Source organism: Oncorhynchus clarkii, chromosome 28 (assembly GCF_045791955.1).
Source record: "Oncorhynchus clarkii lewisi isolate Uvic-CL-2024 chromosome 28, UVic_Ocla_1.0, whole genome shotgun sequence".
NCBI lineage: Eukaryota > Metazoa > Chordata > Actinopteri > Salmoniformes > Salmonidae > Oncorhynchus > Oncorhynchus clarkii.
The window spans coordinates 15,720,369-15,738,017 of record NC_092174.1 but is presented as its reverse complement, the minus strand read 5'-3'; the positions used below and the strand labels follow the sequence as shown (position 1 = coordinate 15,738,017).

The window sequence follows — 17,649 nt, the reverse complement described above, 5'->3', positions numbered from 1 at the left end:
TATGCAGCGTTGGTTTCATCAACCGTCACCCATATCAACCGTGTTGGCCATTTGCGGTTAAAAGTTATTTTAGGACATCGGACACGACATGAATACATGCTAATAGCTAAATAGTTAACTATCGAAATAACCCTGCCAAACTACACAATATGATTTGAATTGGCTATCTAGAATTGGCTATCTAGTCTGTATATCATTATTTGACCTGCTGCGCAAATGTATCTCTCTCTCTCCTCTGGCAAAAGTCCACTGGCGCACACACCATGAACTTTCCAGAATTTTCATTGATGAACAAAAATATATAACTTAGCAAATAACTCACCAGAAATTAACACAGTGCAAACGCTGTTCCTTCTGATCTCAAAAACGCATCTCTCGACGTCATGAAAGACCCCTCGTGCCTGTCAATTCCTACAATAATTGTACTCCGATATTTTTTATTTATTCATCATTCAAAATCAACAATTTGCATCCATCCCTACATCAAACATTTAACAAAACAACAGGTCTAAACAAGAAATAAATACATAACATTTAAAAATATATAATTTAAAAATAATTTTAAAAAACGACAATTCTAGTGCAATTGTATTCACTCAGAAAAAATATGATTCAGGAAGATGTCATGTTTGTTATTCACAAGGGATATTGTTTTAAGATTATTAAATTCAATCCAAAATATTTGTAATTTTGGTATAGAATTCAAAAAATGTTGTTTGTATGTATAAAGTATTTGGCAAAAATAATTGTTTAAACTCCCAATAATTTAAATTTTTCATTGCAATAGTAACATATTATATCCTTCATGTCAAAAACATGGGTAGTGTTCATAATGGTAAATCATTATTCTGCAAGGTTTTTCTATCACAGATTTACATTCATAAAATAAGTGAGTCAGATATTCACTTTCTTTTTAGCATGAAAATGCAGATATCATCAATATCTATTAGGAATCAAGGTAAGACCCAGATGCAGACTGTCAAAGTAACAATGTTTATTATAGCAACAGGGGCAGGTAACAGGTCAAGGCAGGCAGGGGTCGATAATCCAGAGTATAGGGGCAAAGGTACAGGATGGCAGGCAGGGTCAAATCCGCCATAGGTCAGTAATCAGTAATCCAGAGGTGGGCTCAGGGTCAGGACAGGCAGAGTAGTCGGGCAGGCGGGCTCTTGGTTGCAGACAACGATATGATTGGTTTTCGCAACCAGAAATTTCCTCGACTCACCGTTGGCAACGAGACACATCCTATACCTGCAAGGGGCTTTTGACTATCAACATTTTATGTAAAAAAATATATATATTGAATATATGTGCGTTAGTGATACACTTATTTGTCCAAATCAAAATAAAGGCTAAAATAAAGGCTGTTTACTGAAAGAAAAACATGCTGCAGCCTAAATCATTGAGAGAACACATGGCAGAGTAGTTTCAGGCCACCCCATCCCTGCCCTTTGAATACACTGCATGCCATGTCAATGAAACAGAACTCAGGGCTGGATGGATAAAAAGAAAGCGATAGAACAGAACAAAGTAAAAGAGAGTAAAAACCACATGACTAGAATAAAACTTCAGTATTTTATTCTTATTAACACAAAAATCAGCTGCGTTGGCCGGGAATCGAACCCGGGTCAACTGCTTGGAAGGCAGCTATGCTCACCACTATACCACCAACGCTTAGCTGAAATTAACCTCGAAGAGTTCAGTTTTTGAAAGTGACAAAATATATTCCTAACAAGCTACATGAAGAGGTTAATTTCACAGGGTGAGTCAAACAAAATATCTTATTTCGCTTGCCGGGAATCGAACCCGAGTACACAGCTCAGAAGAAAACTACGCGAAACAATCTAAATTAGCTGTAACTGTCCGCATTTGAAAGGATAAGTGAAAGAAAGCCTACGTTTTACATTACCAGATCAATTTCATTTTAATGTTAGGCTAAACAATCTTTGCATTGTAACACACACTTTGCATTATAGCACCTCTACAACCTACCATTAGCCAATTGAAGTGTTTGAATTTGATATAAAAACAATTTCGGCAGACGACAAACACCAAATAGTTCTTAACTGACTTGCCTAGTTAAATAAAGGTGTAAAAAATTATGTTGCCAACATTTTACTCTCCCGTGGGCTAAAGAGACTGTTGGTAAAACTACTGCCCCCTGTGAGGATCGAACTCACGACCTTCAGATTATGAGACTGACGCGCTACCTACTGCGCTAAGGAGGCTTCTGTTATAACTGATAATTACATCATGCAAGAATGGTCATTTCATGTACATTTCGTTGGACCGTGTACACCATGTTTAACCCATGGCGCCGGAGGGGATATCTTCTATTTTACGGGCTCCTAACCAACTGTGCTATTTTGTAATTTTGTAATTTTTTTAATGTTGTTTATAATTTATTTTGTACCACCACTTTGTCTGGAGACACAGTCCTGCTCCATGCTCTTTTAGCAGTTTTTGTCCTGTAACTCCTGGAATCCTTACTGTCCGTTAAGACAAGGCTTCCATTTGGCAGTTTTCTGAACCTCATGTCTGCTGTGAAAATAAAGGGGAAAGTTTGTATTTAATAAGCATAAATAATATACATTTTAATCAGTGAGCAGACTGGATTAATAGATTGAACAATAAAATGAAGTATATCAACTGTAGCTACTTGTGTTGTTATCTTAAGCTACTTGCTAAAGGACATTTATACCACAAACAGACACACCAGCATAAGCAAGAGCATAGGATATGGCTTGTGCCTTTTGATTCATAATTAACATGATGACCCTAGCCTATTTGATATCAAGACAGTGTTTGCCCTATAGCTATGTATAGTCCAAATAGCTACATTAAAAGAGAAAATAGGTTTGAAAAACAACTTTTTTTTCTCAAAATACACTGTTTAGATTGCTAGCTATTGTAATAAGCAAATAATAACTCCAGTTTAGTATGGAAATAGTTGGATTAACAGACTATTTTGGTCAGAGTCATCGGACGATAAACTAGCTGACGCTACTTCGATAACATGTGTTAGTGTCAAAACGCCAGTTCACTAACGCGTTAGATAACGTTACTGTAGCGACACTGTCACTCTTGATAACCGTGCTAACATATTACTGCAGCCTAATACACTGATCTTACCTGCTAGATATTCTGATCGATGATGAATGAAAACGGCAGACAACAATAATTGTAGCTAACGTTACTCCAGAAAAGAAGGATATCTCGCCAAAATAACCTGAGAGGAAATATGTTTTTCCATGGTTTTATTCTAGCTTTTAAAGGTCCCGCCATAGCTCATAGTAAACGTTACTTCAGAAAATAAAGATAACTCCCGAACAAAATTACCTGAGGAAATATATTTTTCCATGATTCTCTTCTCGAGTTTAAAGGTCCGGCCATGGCTATATCCTCATTGGTTAATTATTGATTACCTCTTGGTTGCACTGGCATCTCGGATTGGTTGGCGAGTGCAATTCTTGGTAACGTCCTGGTTGCGGACGGCAATATGATTGGTTGTCGCAACCAGAAATTTCCTCGACCCACGGTTGTCAGGGGTGCCAAGGCGGCTTGCATCAAGCTGAGTGTAATGGGTCCTAAGTGTAGCTGATGTAGAGAGTCAGGCGCATGACAGCAGATACGAGTAATCAACATACTTTTACTCAAAATGTCAAATATACACAGTAACAAATACACGCACACCATGACAGACCGAAAATACAATAAACAATCCCTCAACAAATACCACATGGGGAACAGAGGGTTAAATAATAAACAAGTAATTAGTTGAGTGAAACCAGGTGTGAAAAGACAGACAGAACAAATTGAAAATGAAAAGTGGATCGCCGGTGGTTAGAAAGCCGGTGACGTCGGCCACCGAACGCCACCCGAACAAGGAGAATGACCGACTTCGGCGGAACTCGTGACACTGAGAAACAGATTTTGAAAAAACGTTTCTGATTGGAAAATGTTGTCATATTAATATGATTAGGCTTAATATGATTGGGCAGTACAAAATAATCAAACAATTATATTTTTTGCCACTTATAGTTTAGTATAAAGTTTCTGATAATATAAATTATTATATATATTTTTTGTTACAGTACATTAGAATATACATTTCCAAATAGAAGTCAGCAAGGGACACAGCCAATTGACAATGACATTAGATAGTTAATTATACCGAATCTGAAGCCTATAAATAATATGAGGTCGAAAATAGTTGATCCGAACAATGAATTGAGGGCCCTACTTTGTTAAGTTTTCAATGTGTGGGTCTTCCCAACTGGCAGACAGCTGAGCCACATTTGCCTGGTCACACACACTCTCCAAATGTAACATGTACCTGAAATGTGAGCCACCACCTCTCTTTTTGACTCAGCCCTATAGTGTACATCACATGTTCAAATCAAATCAAATTGTATTAGTCACATGCGTTGAATAAAACAGCTGTAGACCTTACAGTGAAATGCTTACATACAAGCCCATAACCAAGAATGCAGTTTAAAAAAACGAATAAGAATAAGAAAGAAAAGGAACAAGTAATTCAAGAGCAGCAGTAAAATAACAATAGCGAGACTATGATTAGATGTTCAGGAGTTTTATGGCTTGGGGGTAGAAGATGTTTAGAAGTCTCTTGGCGCTCCGGTACTGCTTGCCGTGCGGTAGCAGAGAGAACAGTCTATGATGACTAGGGTGGTTGGAGTCTTTGACAATTTTTAGGGCCTTCCTCTGACACCACCTGGTATAGAGGTCCTGGATGGCAGGAAGCTTGGCCCCAGTGATGTACTGGGCAGTACGCACTACCCTCTGTAGTGCTTTGCGGTCGGAGGCCAAGCTGTTGCCATACCTGGCAGTGATGCAACCAGTTAGGATGCTCTCGATGGTGTAGCTGTAGAACCTTTTGAGGATCTGAGGACCCATACCAAATCTTTTCAGTCTCCTGAGGCGGAATAGGTTTTGTCGTGCCCTCTACATGACTGTCTTGGTGTGCTTGGACCATGTTAGTTTGTTGGTGATGTGGACACCAAGGAACTTGAAGCTCTCAACCTGCTCCACTACAGCCCCGTCAATAGAATGGGGGTGTGCTCAGTCCTCCTTTTGCTGTAGTCCACTATCATCTCCATTTGTCTTGATCAAGTTGAGGGAGAGGTTATTGTCCTGGCACTACACGGCCAGGACCTCCTCCATATAGGCTGTTTGTCATTGTTGGTGATCAGGCCTACTACTGTTGTGTCACCGGCAAAATTAATGATGGAGTTGGAGTCGTGCCTGGCCGTGTAGTCATTAGTGAACAAGGAGTACAGGAGGGGACAGAGCACGCACCCCTGAAGGGCCCCTGTGTTGAGGATCAGCGTGGCGGATGTGTTGCTACTTACCTCTACCACCTGGGGGCGGCCCGTCAGGAAGTCCAGGATCCAGTTGCAGAGGGAGGTGTTTAGTCCCAGGGTCCTTAGCTTATTGATGAGCTTTGAGGGCACTGGTGTTGAACGCTGAGCTGTATTCAATGAATAGCATTCTCGCATAGGTGTTCCTTTTGTCCAGGTGGGAAAGGGCCGTGTGGAGTGCAATAGAGATTGCATCGTCTGTGGATCTGTACGGCAGTACTCAAATTGGAGTGGGTGTAGGGTTTCTGGGATAATGGTGTTGATGTGAGCCATGACCAGCCTTTCAAACCACTTCATGTCTACAGACGCGAGTCATTTAGGCAGGTAACCTTAGTGTTTGTGGGCACAGGGACTATGGTGGTCTGCTTAAAACATGTTGGTATTAAAGACTCGGACAGGGTGACGTTGAAAATGTCAGTGAAGACACTTGCCAGTTGGTCAGCGCATAATGTCGAAATACACGTCTTGGTAATCTGTCTGGCCCTGTGGCCTTGTGAATGTTGACCTGTTTAAAGGTCTTACTCACATCGGCTGTGGAGAGCGTGATCACACAGTCATCCGGAACAGCTGGTGCTCTCATGCATGTTTCAGTATTATTTGCCTTGTAGCGAGCATACAAGTAGTTCGGCTCGTCTGGTAGGCTCGTGTCACTGGGCAGCTCTTGGCTCTGCTTCCCTTTGTAGTCTATAATGGTTGGCAAGCCCTGCCACATTTGATGATTCGATCTTAGTCCTGTTTGATGGTTCGTCGGAGGGCATAGCGGGATTTCTTATAAGCTTACGGGTTAGAGTCCCTCTCCTTGAAAGTGGCAGCTCTAGTCTTTAGCTCAGTGCGGACGTGGTCTGTAGTCCATGGCTTCTGGTTGCGGTATGTACAAATGGTCACCGTGGGGTCGACGTCATCGATGCACTTATTGATGAAGCCAATGACTGATGTGGTGTACTCCTCAATGCCATCGGAAGAATCCCGGAACATATTCCAGTCTGTTCTAGAAAAACAAGCAACATTATGTACTAAATAAGTTTTTTTTTTTTTTCTTCTCTGGCGCCATGATGTTAGTGTGCAACATGAAAATGCTAAGCAGGCCTTCTCTAACCTTGTGATACAAAGGATTGGGATTGAAGAATGTATGTGAGTGCAAATAGTAATCCTAGACCATTTCTTTAAATGACTTGTCCTATAGGCTAGTAACGGTATAATCTTGACCAATAACTTCATGTACCTATTCTATAAACCGGTTGTAAGATTTTTGCGACTCCCGTACATTACAATTACTCCTTACCTATTTTCTCCAGTTTCCGTAGTGTAGTGGTTATCACGTTCGCCTAACACGCGAAAGGTCCCCGGTTCGAGACCGGGCGGAAACACTTTTTACATCACCCTAGGAAACAAATATTTTCCTTGTTGTTTTCAAATCCTACCCTGGAGGTCTGGAGTACTGCTCGTGTTCTGTTCTACCAAATAACTAACTGGACACGTCTGTTTTTGGAATGAGATGTGTCCGCATACCTTTGGTCATATAGCGTATTTCATCCGTGTGGAAAAGTGCAACTGAAGTACAAAATTAGTCCTTTTACATTCATGATTTGATGTGAGGCGACTAATGCATAGCCTGGACATCAGTTGTGTAAATCTATGTTGGTTTTATGATGTCTGTATCTCCCCATCAATTAATGTAATCTATGTTGTAGACTGCCAATCTGCACCCACCTGGTGTCCCAGGTAAATCAGTCCTAAAACAATAAAAGAAAAGTCTGTGGCCAGTACGGGTATCGAACCCGCGACCTTCGCGTTATTAGCACGACGCTCTAACCAACTGAGCTAACCGGCCATATATACAATAAGAAAAATGTTATGAATTAGAACCTTCTCAGCAGACATATGACTAATTTTATCGTTTTACGTAATGGGCATGGGTCAATATCACAAAACAGTACCATTTGGACCATGCAACATTTTCCTTTTTTATTTCCGAATTGATATTCCTTTTCTGTTTTACTATAAAAAGGGAAATATTAGACTTGTAGAAAAACATGTTGGCCAAGCTCCAGCACTTAATTAATTATAAACACATTTTCAGTGAATCAGCCATATAATATGTCCACCCTGTTACAGACATGCACTTAACTGTCTTTAATTACTTCCATTGGACTATTTTAATAATATTTACATTTTCATAAAGCTATAGTCCCCTTGTCAACCCTGTCCATTTGTTCTGGTCAAATTATAAAGAAATAACAGATGTTGTATACAATTTTTTATTTTTTTATTTCACCTTTATTTAACCAGGTAGGCTAGTTGAGAACAAGTTCTCATTTGCAACTGCGACCTGGCCAAGATAAGGCATAGCAGTGTGAACAGACAACACAGAGTTACACATGGAGTAAACAATTAACAAGTCAATAACACAGTAGAAAAAAGGGGAGTCTATATATACATTGTGTGCAAAAGGCATGAGAAGGTAGGCAAATAATTACAATTATGCAGATTAACACTGGAGTGATAAATGATCAGATGGTTATGTAAAGGTAGAGATATTGGTGTGCAAAAGAGCAGAAAAATAAATGAATAAAAACAGTATGGGGATGAGGTAGGTGAAAATGGGTGGGCTATTTACCAATAGACTATGTACAGCTGCAGCTATCGGTTAGCTGCTCAGATAGCAGATGTTTGAAGTTGGTGAGGGAGATAAAAGTCTCCAACTTCAGTGATTTTTGCAATTCGTTCCAATCACAGGCAGCAGAGAACTGGAACGAAAGGCGGCCAAATGAGGTGTTGGCTTTAAGGATGATCAGTGAGATACACCTGCTGGAGCGCGTGCTACGGATGGGTGTTGCCATCGTAACCAGTGAACTGAGATAAGGCGGAGCTTTACCTAGCATGGACTTGTAGATGAGCTGGAGCCAGTGGGTCTGGCGACGAATATGTAGCGAGGGCCAGCCGATTAGAGCATACAATCACTGTAACGTTATTATTTCATAATGCATTTCATATTTTTTTAAATTATCAAAACCGAAATCAAAAACCGTAATTATTTTTTAAATAATTGAACCGAAACCGAACCGACCTCAAAAAGCACTAGTCGCTAAACCTTACAATCTGTAGTAAGTGGGAAACTGCAGTTGCTCCAAGCAAATTATAACAGAATATTGCTGGAGCAAACAGTCGATTTCACGTTTGTAATCTGCCACCATTCTCTGTTTAGTGATAGCAAACTGTGAAAAACTAGACATACCAACAGAAAATGTATTGTGTTTGGACACAGTCACATACATGAAAGGCCATCCTGTGGTTTCAGACCTCGTGGCGCAACGGTAGCGCGTCTGACTCCAGATCAGAAGGTTGCGTGTTCAAATCACGTCGGGGTCAATATTTTTAATGGTCTGTTATAATTGAAAAACTCAAATTGTTGCCACATAGCTAGCTCCAAGCTATAGAATCAGTGAGTATGTCGTGACCTAAAGTTAAGGCGTCAAACTGCCGACGCATTCATGTCACGTGACACGTACACATCATGTAGACGTAGTGTTCACGTCGCGTAACGTGTCACTGACACGTCACATGTCCGTTTGCGTGTAAGTTTATTATGATGTTACATGTGTTACGCATTACGTGTTAGTTTAAGTGTCTGTTGAGTTCATCAATTTCATTTGTCGACTTAGCTAAAATAGGACGATCATCTCAATGCAAAAATTATTAGGCTAGTTGGTATCACAGCCACCATTACTGTGTAGATATGCCTATTTCTTGCATCAATACAAACATAAGGGCTTCTTGGCAGCCTAGTAGTTAGGGTGGTGGGCCAGTAATTGTAAGGTTGCTAGATTGAATCCCAGAGCTGACAATAAACTTTTTTTTGTCATTCTTCCCGGGCAAGGCAGTTAACCCATGAATACGTGGATTTCGGTTTAGGTAGCCCCCACACCTCTCTGATTCAGAGGGGTTGGGTTAAATGCGGAAAATACATTTCAGTTGAATATATTCAGTTGCACAACTGACTAGGTACCCCCCTTTCCTTTTCTTTGTTGGGGGTAGTCTAGGTCTCTAGTGGCGTATTCAAAACAACTCGGAAGTCTGCAAATTCTGATCTTCCGACTTCAGTGCGTTCAAGACAACTGGGAACTTTTAAAAAACGAGCTCGGACAAGGATTTTTGTTTTGAACAGTCATCCAACTCTGAATTTCTGTCATCTTTCTCTGACATGAAAATCACTGATGTCATGATTTGACCTCGTTTTCCCCCCACTTCCCAATTTACTGGATTAACAGACAATCACTGTCACCATGCAATCTTTCTTCAATACATTTCTGTGGAGATGGTTAAAAGCAGGGTTTGAATTGAGGGCGTATGTGAGGATGTAGGCCTTGTTATAGAGATGGACAAAAAGCATAGGCTACCACTTGTTTGCTTAGCCATAGGAAAAGCAACAGTACAGATTTTATAAAGCGATCTAGGCTATAACAATGATAAACTCCACAACTATTTCCGCAGTCTACTAGTCTATCGAAGGTTTTGAGCAGCCTAAACACCCCAGGAAAATGTGGTTGGTTAATTAAATGCTCTGCAATGTAGAGCTATGCCTAATGCAAAATAGCAAAAAGTTAGAATCGGTATGGGGTCTATGCATAGACCAAAACAGCTTAACATATAAAAACATTTATTATTCAGGAGAATCCCAATTGAATCAGGCTATTCATTTCAGTGCAGTTGCATTTTTATGCATATTCTTAGACTAAATGGAACCGAAAACCCCCCAGCCTGTTTCGATCACAGGTCATGATGAACATTTAAGCTGTTTGTCATTGATTTAGCCCATAATTGCCTAAAGATTTGATACACATGAAGACCTATATTTAATCTGGAATTTACAAACAAAAGTTTGACTAGGATCCGGACTTTTCCTCACGTCATATTACCAATTAGGCTAAATGTATTCCTATTAATTTGCATAGGCTAACCATTGTGATTAATGGTATTTACCATCTTCTGCTGTTTATGAATAAACAGGCATCAGGGTTAATATTATATCATTTCAATGCCCCCCCCCACACACACACATTAATGTTACTTACCTTACAGATCACAAAGTGAACTAATTTCCACTCCATTCATATGCAAATTCATTTGATTCATACACTGGCATGTTTTCATTTTAAGCAGGCATTCCCTTACTGAAATAATTGTAGTCCTCAATAGCTCATTAGTACACCATTGTGGTTGAATATATATCTATTGTATGTCTTATGATACAATTAATAATGTTGAACTAACAAATACCTTCAAGGGATACGTTACAATTGACAATAACGAACACCTTATGAAACAGCTGTGAAAACCAATCTAGCAATATTTCAGATTTAAATACATAACCATTGATATTTTTTTTGTACATGTGTCAATTTACTTTCAGATTTGTTTGTACACTCACATGGCAATTAGACTGAAATACAGAATTCTAGTGTGTGGATTAGAGAGGATGGGGGTCTTGTGTGGATGGGAGGTTCTGCCTGTCACTTGTTTTTCAACAGGTAGTGGACTCTAAGAGGGAAAGTTCAAAGTACAGGCGCTGCTGCCCTCTTTGTTCTGAGTGTTTGCAGTGCTAGTGTTTTTAGCTAATCTGTGCAGCTCACATTATGTGCCCAGTATGATAGTTGTCTTGCTCTTTCTTAGCAGATGATGAAACTTGACAATAACAGTAGCTGATGTAATGAAAAGTTGGAGGGTGGTTGGTAATGGAGGACATCAGGTGGATTCATGTCTGGGTGTCAGAATCCCTAGGTCCTGGAGAACAGGAGCAGAGTAAAGGGAACCGGGAAGGAGACAGACGTAAACAAGCAAACACACAGGTTAAATGATTATCAGGTATGTAAAAATAGTTATTAGTAAATAGTAATAGTAATTTAAATGTTTGATTAGACATGCAATAATGTTAATGGTAGACAGAAAATAAAGGATACCTGTCTAATTTTTGATGTCAGTGAGGTTGGTAAGGGATGGTCCCTGGAAAATATAGAGATGAGTTGTGAGAAAAACTCCAGGGTGGTGTCATGCCCATGGAGTCATACACCTTAACAGTACCTACCAGGAAGTGGCGGTTACTTAACGAGACCCAGTGGTTAGCCTTGAGATTGACTATTTGGAGAAACCCCTGGGCCAGCGTTGGTACTGCTGACAGCATGGCGATGCCGCCCACAAGGCAGCAAATGCAAATAGTTATCATCTGAGATTTTTATATTCACCTTTATTGGATGTTGACCCCAGCTAGGAGCGAAAGAGCACCAAGCTTTCCCAGGTCTCGCCTTCCTTTCATCCTTCTTCCAAGCCAAGTCATTCACCCAGATGTCGAAGCAATTTGTCCCCTTGATTCTTCTCAGGTGGCTCTCCTTCTCATGCGCCCTGTCCATTTTCAGTCTCACCTTGATTGATAGTAGAAATAAATTCAATTTTATTTCATATTATTACAAATACATCTCTTATATATCTCTTGGAAGGGCAGAAAATAAATTAACAGCTGACTATAATTTTGGTCAAAATCCTCCACATCCTCCTCAGTCGGTGCCTGAAGGTGGTCTTCAAAGGCGTTCTGATCTGGTTCGACAACTTCCACCACATCAGGTGGAGTATCAGTGACTTCAAAGTACGTTATTCAAAAACAGCAAAAGAAAAACACTAAGTCAATCGAAAAAAAATTATACTACAGTATATGCAATGTTATATACAATTGCATTGTTTATGTCAGTTAACTGCTGCGGATCCCCTCCAAATAGCAGGCGATAGAGTGAATACTCTGGAGGCCTGTACACTGCTGTGTTGTGTGTAAAGATAATTACCTTCAGATTGTCCTTCCACCATTCCTGGTACCCGTCAAGGGACTTGCCCATGGCAGTCCTGTTGGTCCGTTCATCCAAACGTCAAGTCACCATACATCTACACATTATATATAAAACTCATTGTACTATCAGTGTCAATTTCGGGGGAAAAAAAACTCAAAATTACTGGACGCCTATGCGAAACAATGCTACTGTGACCTTCCTGGTCCCGTCCCTCAAGTCAGTGAGTCAACACAGGAAGGAGTAATGGATGGATAGTTAATTTATTTCCAAAGCTGCAATCATGGGAAACACACAGTATGTATAAATGATGAGTAGTCAACGGGATATAAATAGCACTACCACAGCAATTCTCCATATGTCACACCCTGACCTTCGAGATCCTTATTTATTCTCTATGTTTGGTTAGGTCAGGGTGTGACTCAGGTGGGTAAATCTTTGTTTTCTATTTCTTTGTTGTTTTGCCAGTGTGGTTCCCAATCAGAGGCAGCTGTCTATCGTTGTCTCTGATTGGGGATCATATATAAGTTGTGATTTTCCATTTGGGTTTTGGTGGGGTGTTATTTTCTGTTTAGTGTCTGCCTGACGGAACTGTTCGCTTTCGTTTTTGGATTTGTTATCTTTGTTTGAGTGTTTCTTGTAAATAAATATCATGAACACTTTCCACGCTGCGCTTTGGTCCACTCTTCCTTCCACCGACGAGCGTAACACCATAGATCTGCTCTATAATATACTAACAACAGAACAATTGAAATGTGTATCAAAGTCATTGTGATAGTATAGTGGATTTAAAAATGTCTAATAATTCCTAATTTACTATAATAAAAATATTGTTTCCATGTGTAATCTCATATTCACAACATCAGAATAAACTATCACCCATTTTAGTATCAAAATATATCAAATTAACCTGAAAAATGTCTCAATGTCACACTCTTGTGGCGAATAAATGTAATACCTAGAATGTACCACATATTTTCCTTAGCTAACAAAACCAGGCTAATACGCTGTTAGCTGGTGCTCATAAATGTATAAATCATATGCTTTATACATTTGTCATAAATTACCTGTACTGTATACAGCGGGATAAGATAACATACCATGCCATGAGGTGTTGAGGGAAAGACAGATTATCTATAGATTGGACATTATCTTTTCTAGGCCTAGGGATAACAGGAAATACACAAGCCGTAGGCTACATCGGAATGTCTGCTTGCAGGGGAAAATTGTAAGTTTCTAACATTTATGGTTGCGATTTAATTCATATATAAACTATGCACATTATAACTTTCATTAACATGCGATGCAGGCGTTAGTTATTTAGTCTTTGGTGTCATGTCATTTCAGGTGGTACGGTTGCCTACATGTCCCTTATCACCCCCCATAGAGTAGGGTTGATCCTAGCGTTCTGCCCTTACAACTGCAGTCAAGCTAACTGGCTAACGACTTCCAGACACAAATGAGAGAACACAGATCTGGTTAGGCTGTTTTCATATTATCCAGAGTGTTGGTGACTGTAACTGTGCTGCTGGCAACAATTTAATTTGGCTTTTTTTCCGAGGTTTACTGACACCGGTCAATTTCAACGGGAGTTGAGCGTTCGTACATTCATAAATTATCTTGTGCTCTGGCACACTCAGACGGGAGCGCTCTGAAATCTGAGTAGAAACCAGAATATATTTACGAATGTATCCTTTGAAAAAGGAGGGCTCGTCCGGGATTTGAACCCGGGACCTCTCGCACCCTAAGCGAGAATCATACCCCTAGACCAACGAGCCAAGATACACGTTACCGGAATTATGTACTTTTCTTCATGCCACAACAATGACGTACTGACTTCCATAGTTTTGATTATCGAGGCTTAGTTTCCCAATAGCGATTAATACAAATAAAATGTTATTAGTCACATGCGCCGAATACAACAGGTGTATATAGTGAAATGCTTACTTAGGTGCCCCTAACCAACAATGCAGTTAAATACGGATAAAATAAGAAATAAAAGTGACAAGTAATTAAAGTTCAGCAGTAAAATAACAATAGTTGGCTGGCCCTCGCTTCATACTCGTCGCCAAACCCACTGGCTCCAGGTTATCTACAAGACCCTGCTAGGTAAAGTCCCCCCTTATCTCAGCTCGCTGGTCACCATAGCAGCACACACCTGTAGAACACGCTCCAGCAGGTATATCTCTCTGGTCACCCTCAAAACCAATTCCTCCTTTGGCTGTCTCTCCTTCCAGTTATCTGCTGCCAATGACTGGAACGAACTACAAAATCTCTGAAACTGGAAACACTTATCTCCCTCACTGGCTTGAAGCACCAGCTGTCACCAGATTACTGCACCTGTACATAGCCCATTTATAATTTAGCCCAAACAACTACCTCTCCCCCTACTGTATTTATTTATTTTGCTCCTTTGCACCCCAAAATTTATATTTCTACTTTGCACATTCTTCCACTGCAAATCTACCATTCCAGTGTTTTACTTGCTATATTGTATTTACTTCGTCTCCATGGCCTTTTTTTGCCTTTACCTCCCTTATCTCACCTCATTTGCTCACATTGTATAGACTTATTTTTCTATTGACTATGTTTGTTTTACTCCATGTGTAACTCTGTGTTGTTGTATGTGTTAAACTGCTTTGCTTTATCTTGGCCGGGTCGCAATTGTAAGTGAGAACTTGTTCTCAACTTGCCTACCTGGTTAAATAAAGGTGAAATAAATAAAATAAATATACAGGGGGGTAGCCATTTGATTAGCTGTTCAGGAGTCTTATGGCTTGGGGGTAGAAGCTGTTTAGAAACCTCTTGGACCTGGACTTGGAGTTCTGGTACCGCTTGCCGTGCAGTAGCAGAGAGAACAGTCTTTGACTAGGATGGCTGGAGTCTTTGACAATTTTTAGGGCCTTCCTCTGACACCGCCTGGTATAGAGGTCCTGAATGGCAGGAAGCTTGGCCCCAGTGATGTACTGGGCCGTTCGCACTACCCTCTGTAGTCCCTTGCGGTTGGATGCCGAGCAGTTGCCATACCGGGCAATGCTCTTGATGGTGCAGCTGTAGAACCTTTTGAGGATCTGAGGACCCATGCCAAATATTTTCAGTCTCCTGAGGGGGAATAGGTTTTGTCGTGCACTCTTCACGACTGTCTTGGTGTGCTTGGACCATGATAGTTTGTTGGTGATGTGGACACCAAGGAACTGGAAGCTCTCAACCTGCTTCACTGCAGAATTTGTAGGCTTACGAGAAATGTAGGCTTACGAGTGTTTGTTTTAACTATATGTGTTTCTTATAACGTCCGAAGCTCTTAACATGCGTTTCCCAAAGCACCATACAGAGAGAACGTTCGCAAAGGCTTTTATTTATTTTTATTTAACCATGTAAGTCAGTTAAGAACAAATTCTTATTTACAATGGCGGCCTATCAAAAGGCAAAAGGCCTCCTTAATAAATTAAATAACAATATAGGACAAAACCCACATCACGAAAAGAGACAACACAACACGACAGAAAGAGAGACCTAAGACAGCAACATAGCATGCAGCAACACAACATAACAACAACATGGTTGCATGGTAGAAAAACAACATGGTAGGAATACTAATAAAATTGAAAGAAAGACAGTGCCGCTCTTAGATCAGCGTTCTCCCTTTCAAATCTTACGGTAACATTTGAATTATTCCACAATACTGACGATGGATCAGCTCCTATGAGATATTATCACATATGGCTATAACTATTGAGGCAAGCGGTATTGAGGCGGCTTATTCTAATGCTTACCCTATAATAATGCACTAAATAAAGACTTGACACATCATTGCGCACATGTAGGCTACGCATCATGAAATACATTGAGGCAAAAATAACAGACAGTAACATACAAATAGCTACGCTAAATAAAACTCATTTGAATTAATAAGACATTTATTTCAATATCATTTAAATATATAGGTATACTGTGGAAGTCGGAAGTTTACATACACCTTAGCCAAATACATTTAAACTCAGTTTTGCACAATTCCTGACATTTAATCCTAGTAAAAATTCCCAGGCTTAGGTTAGTTAGGATCACCACTTTATTTTAAGAATGTGAAATGTCAGAATAAGAGTAGAGATAATGATTTACTTCAGCTTTTATTTCTTTCATCACATTCCCAGTGGGTCAGAAGTTTACATACACTCAATTAGTATTTGGTAGCATTAAATTGTTTAACTTGAGACAAACGTTTTGGGTAGCCTTCTACAAGCTTCCCACAATAATTTGGGTGAATTTTGGCCCATTCCTCCTGACAGAGCTGGTGAAACTAGGTCAGGTTTGTAGGCCTCCTTGTTCGCACACGCTTTTTCAGTTCTGTCCACAAATTTTCTATGGGATTGAGGTCAGGGCTTTGTGATGGCCACTCCAATACCTTGACTTTGTTGTCCTTAAGCCATTTTGCTGCAACATTTGGAAGACCCATTTGCGACCAAGCTTTAACTTCCTGACCGATGTCTTGAGATGTTGCTTCAATATATCCATATAATTTTCCAGCCTCATGATGCAATCTATTTTGTGAAGTGCACCAGTCCCTCCTGCAGCAAAGCACCCTCACAAAATAATGCTGCCACCCTGTGCTTCATGGTTGGGATGGTGTTCTTCGGCTTGCAAGCATCCCCCTTTTTCCTCCAAACATAACGATGGTCATTTCAGCCAAACAGTTCTATTTTTATTTCATCAGACCAGAGGGCATTTCTCTTAAATGTCCCCATGTGTATTTGCAAACAGTTGTCTGGCTTTTTTATGGCGGTTTTGGAGCAGTGGCTTCTTCCTTGCTGAGCGGCCTTTCAGGTTATGTTGATATAGGACTCGTTTTTACTGTGGATATAGATACTTTTGTCCCTGTTTCCTCCAGGCTCTTCACAAGCTCCTTCGCTGTTGTTCTGGGATTGATTTGCACTTTTCGCACCCAAGTACGTTCATCTCTACAAGACAGAACACGTCTCCTTCCTGAGCGGTATGACGGCTGCGTGGTCCCATGGTGTTTATACTTGCGTACTATTGTTTGTACAGATGAACGTGGTACCTTCAGGCATTTGGAAATTGCTCCCAAGGATGAACCAGACTTGTGGAGGTCTACAATTTTTTTCTGAGGTCTTGGCTGAACTGTATGTAGTCTGCTGTATTCATCTTTTCATACAGTCATCTTTTTTCCAGCAAGCTTTCATCTGATTTGGGTCCCTCTTCTCTTTAAGCCATTACATTTGTCGCATAAAATGGCCCAGGTGTCTTCCTTCTTTTTGACAGTCGTGTTATGTCTTTTTATCCTCCAGTACGTTACTAAATTCCTCCATCGTCAGCCCCGACAATAGTTTTTTTTCTTCCATAAGCAGAGAAATGTGAACTTCTTTGATGTGCCATGATCAGGTGGCAAGCGGACAAATAAAACATAGTTAAATAACATTAAGTAA

At 40.2% G+C, this 17,649-nt stretch overlaps 6 non-coding genes across 6 annotated transcripts; 2 read left to right on the top strand and 4 right to left on the bottom strand.

Annotated features, from left to right (window-relative positions):
* Positions 1-1,602: 1,602 nt before the first annotated feature.
* On the bottom strand, positions 1,603-1,674 carry trnag-ucc (transfer RNA glycine (anticodon UCC)). The gene has a single exon. It is a non-coding gene; the product is annotated as a tRNA-Gly (tRNA).
* Positions 1,675-2,155: 481 nt separating this feature from the next.
* On the bottom strand, positions 2,156-2,228 carry trnam-cau (transfer RNA methionine (anticodon CAU)). Its single transcript has one exon. It is a non-coding gene; the product is annotated as a tRNA-Met (tRNA).
* A 4,444-nt stretch (positions 2,229-6,672) lies between these two features.
* Positions 6,673-6,745, top strand: trnav-aac (transfer RNA valine (anticodon AAC)). Its single transcript has one exon. It is a non-coding gene; the product is annotated as a tRNA-Val (tRNA).
* Positions 6,746-7,135: 390 nt separating this feature from the next.
* On the bottom strand, positions 7,136-7,209 carry trnai-aau (transfer RNA isoleucine (anticodon AAU)). Its single transcript has one exon. It is a non-coding gene; the product is annotated as a tRNA-Ile (tRNA).
* A 1,466-nt stretch (positions 7,210-8,675) lies between these two features.
* trnaw-cca (transfer RNA tryptophan (anticodon CCA)) lies at positions 8,676-8,747 on the top strand. Its single transcript has one exon. It is a non-coding gene; the product is annotated as a tRNA-Trp (tRNA).
* Positions 8,748-13,914: 5,167 nt separating this feature from the next.
* On the bottom strand, positions 13,915-13,986 carry trnap-agg (transfer RNA proline (anticodon AGG)). Its single transcript has one exon. It is a non-coding gene; the product is annotated as a tRNA-Pro (tRNA).
* Between the last annotated feature and the right edge of the window lie 3,663 nt (positions 13,987-17,649).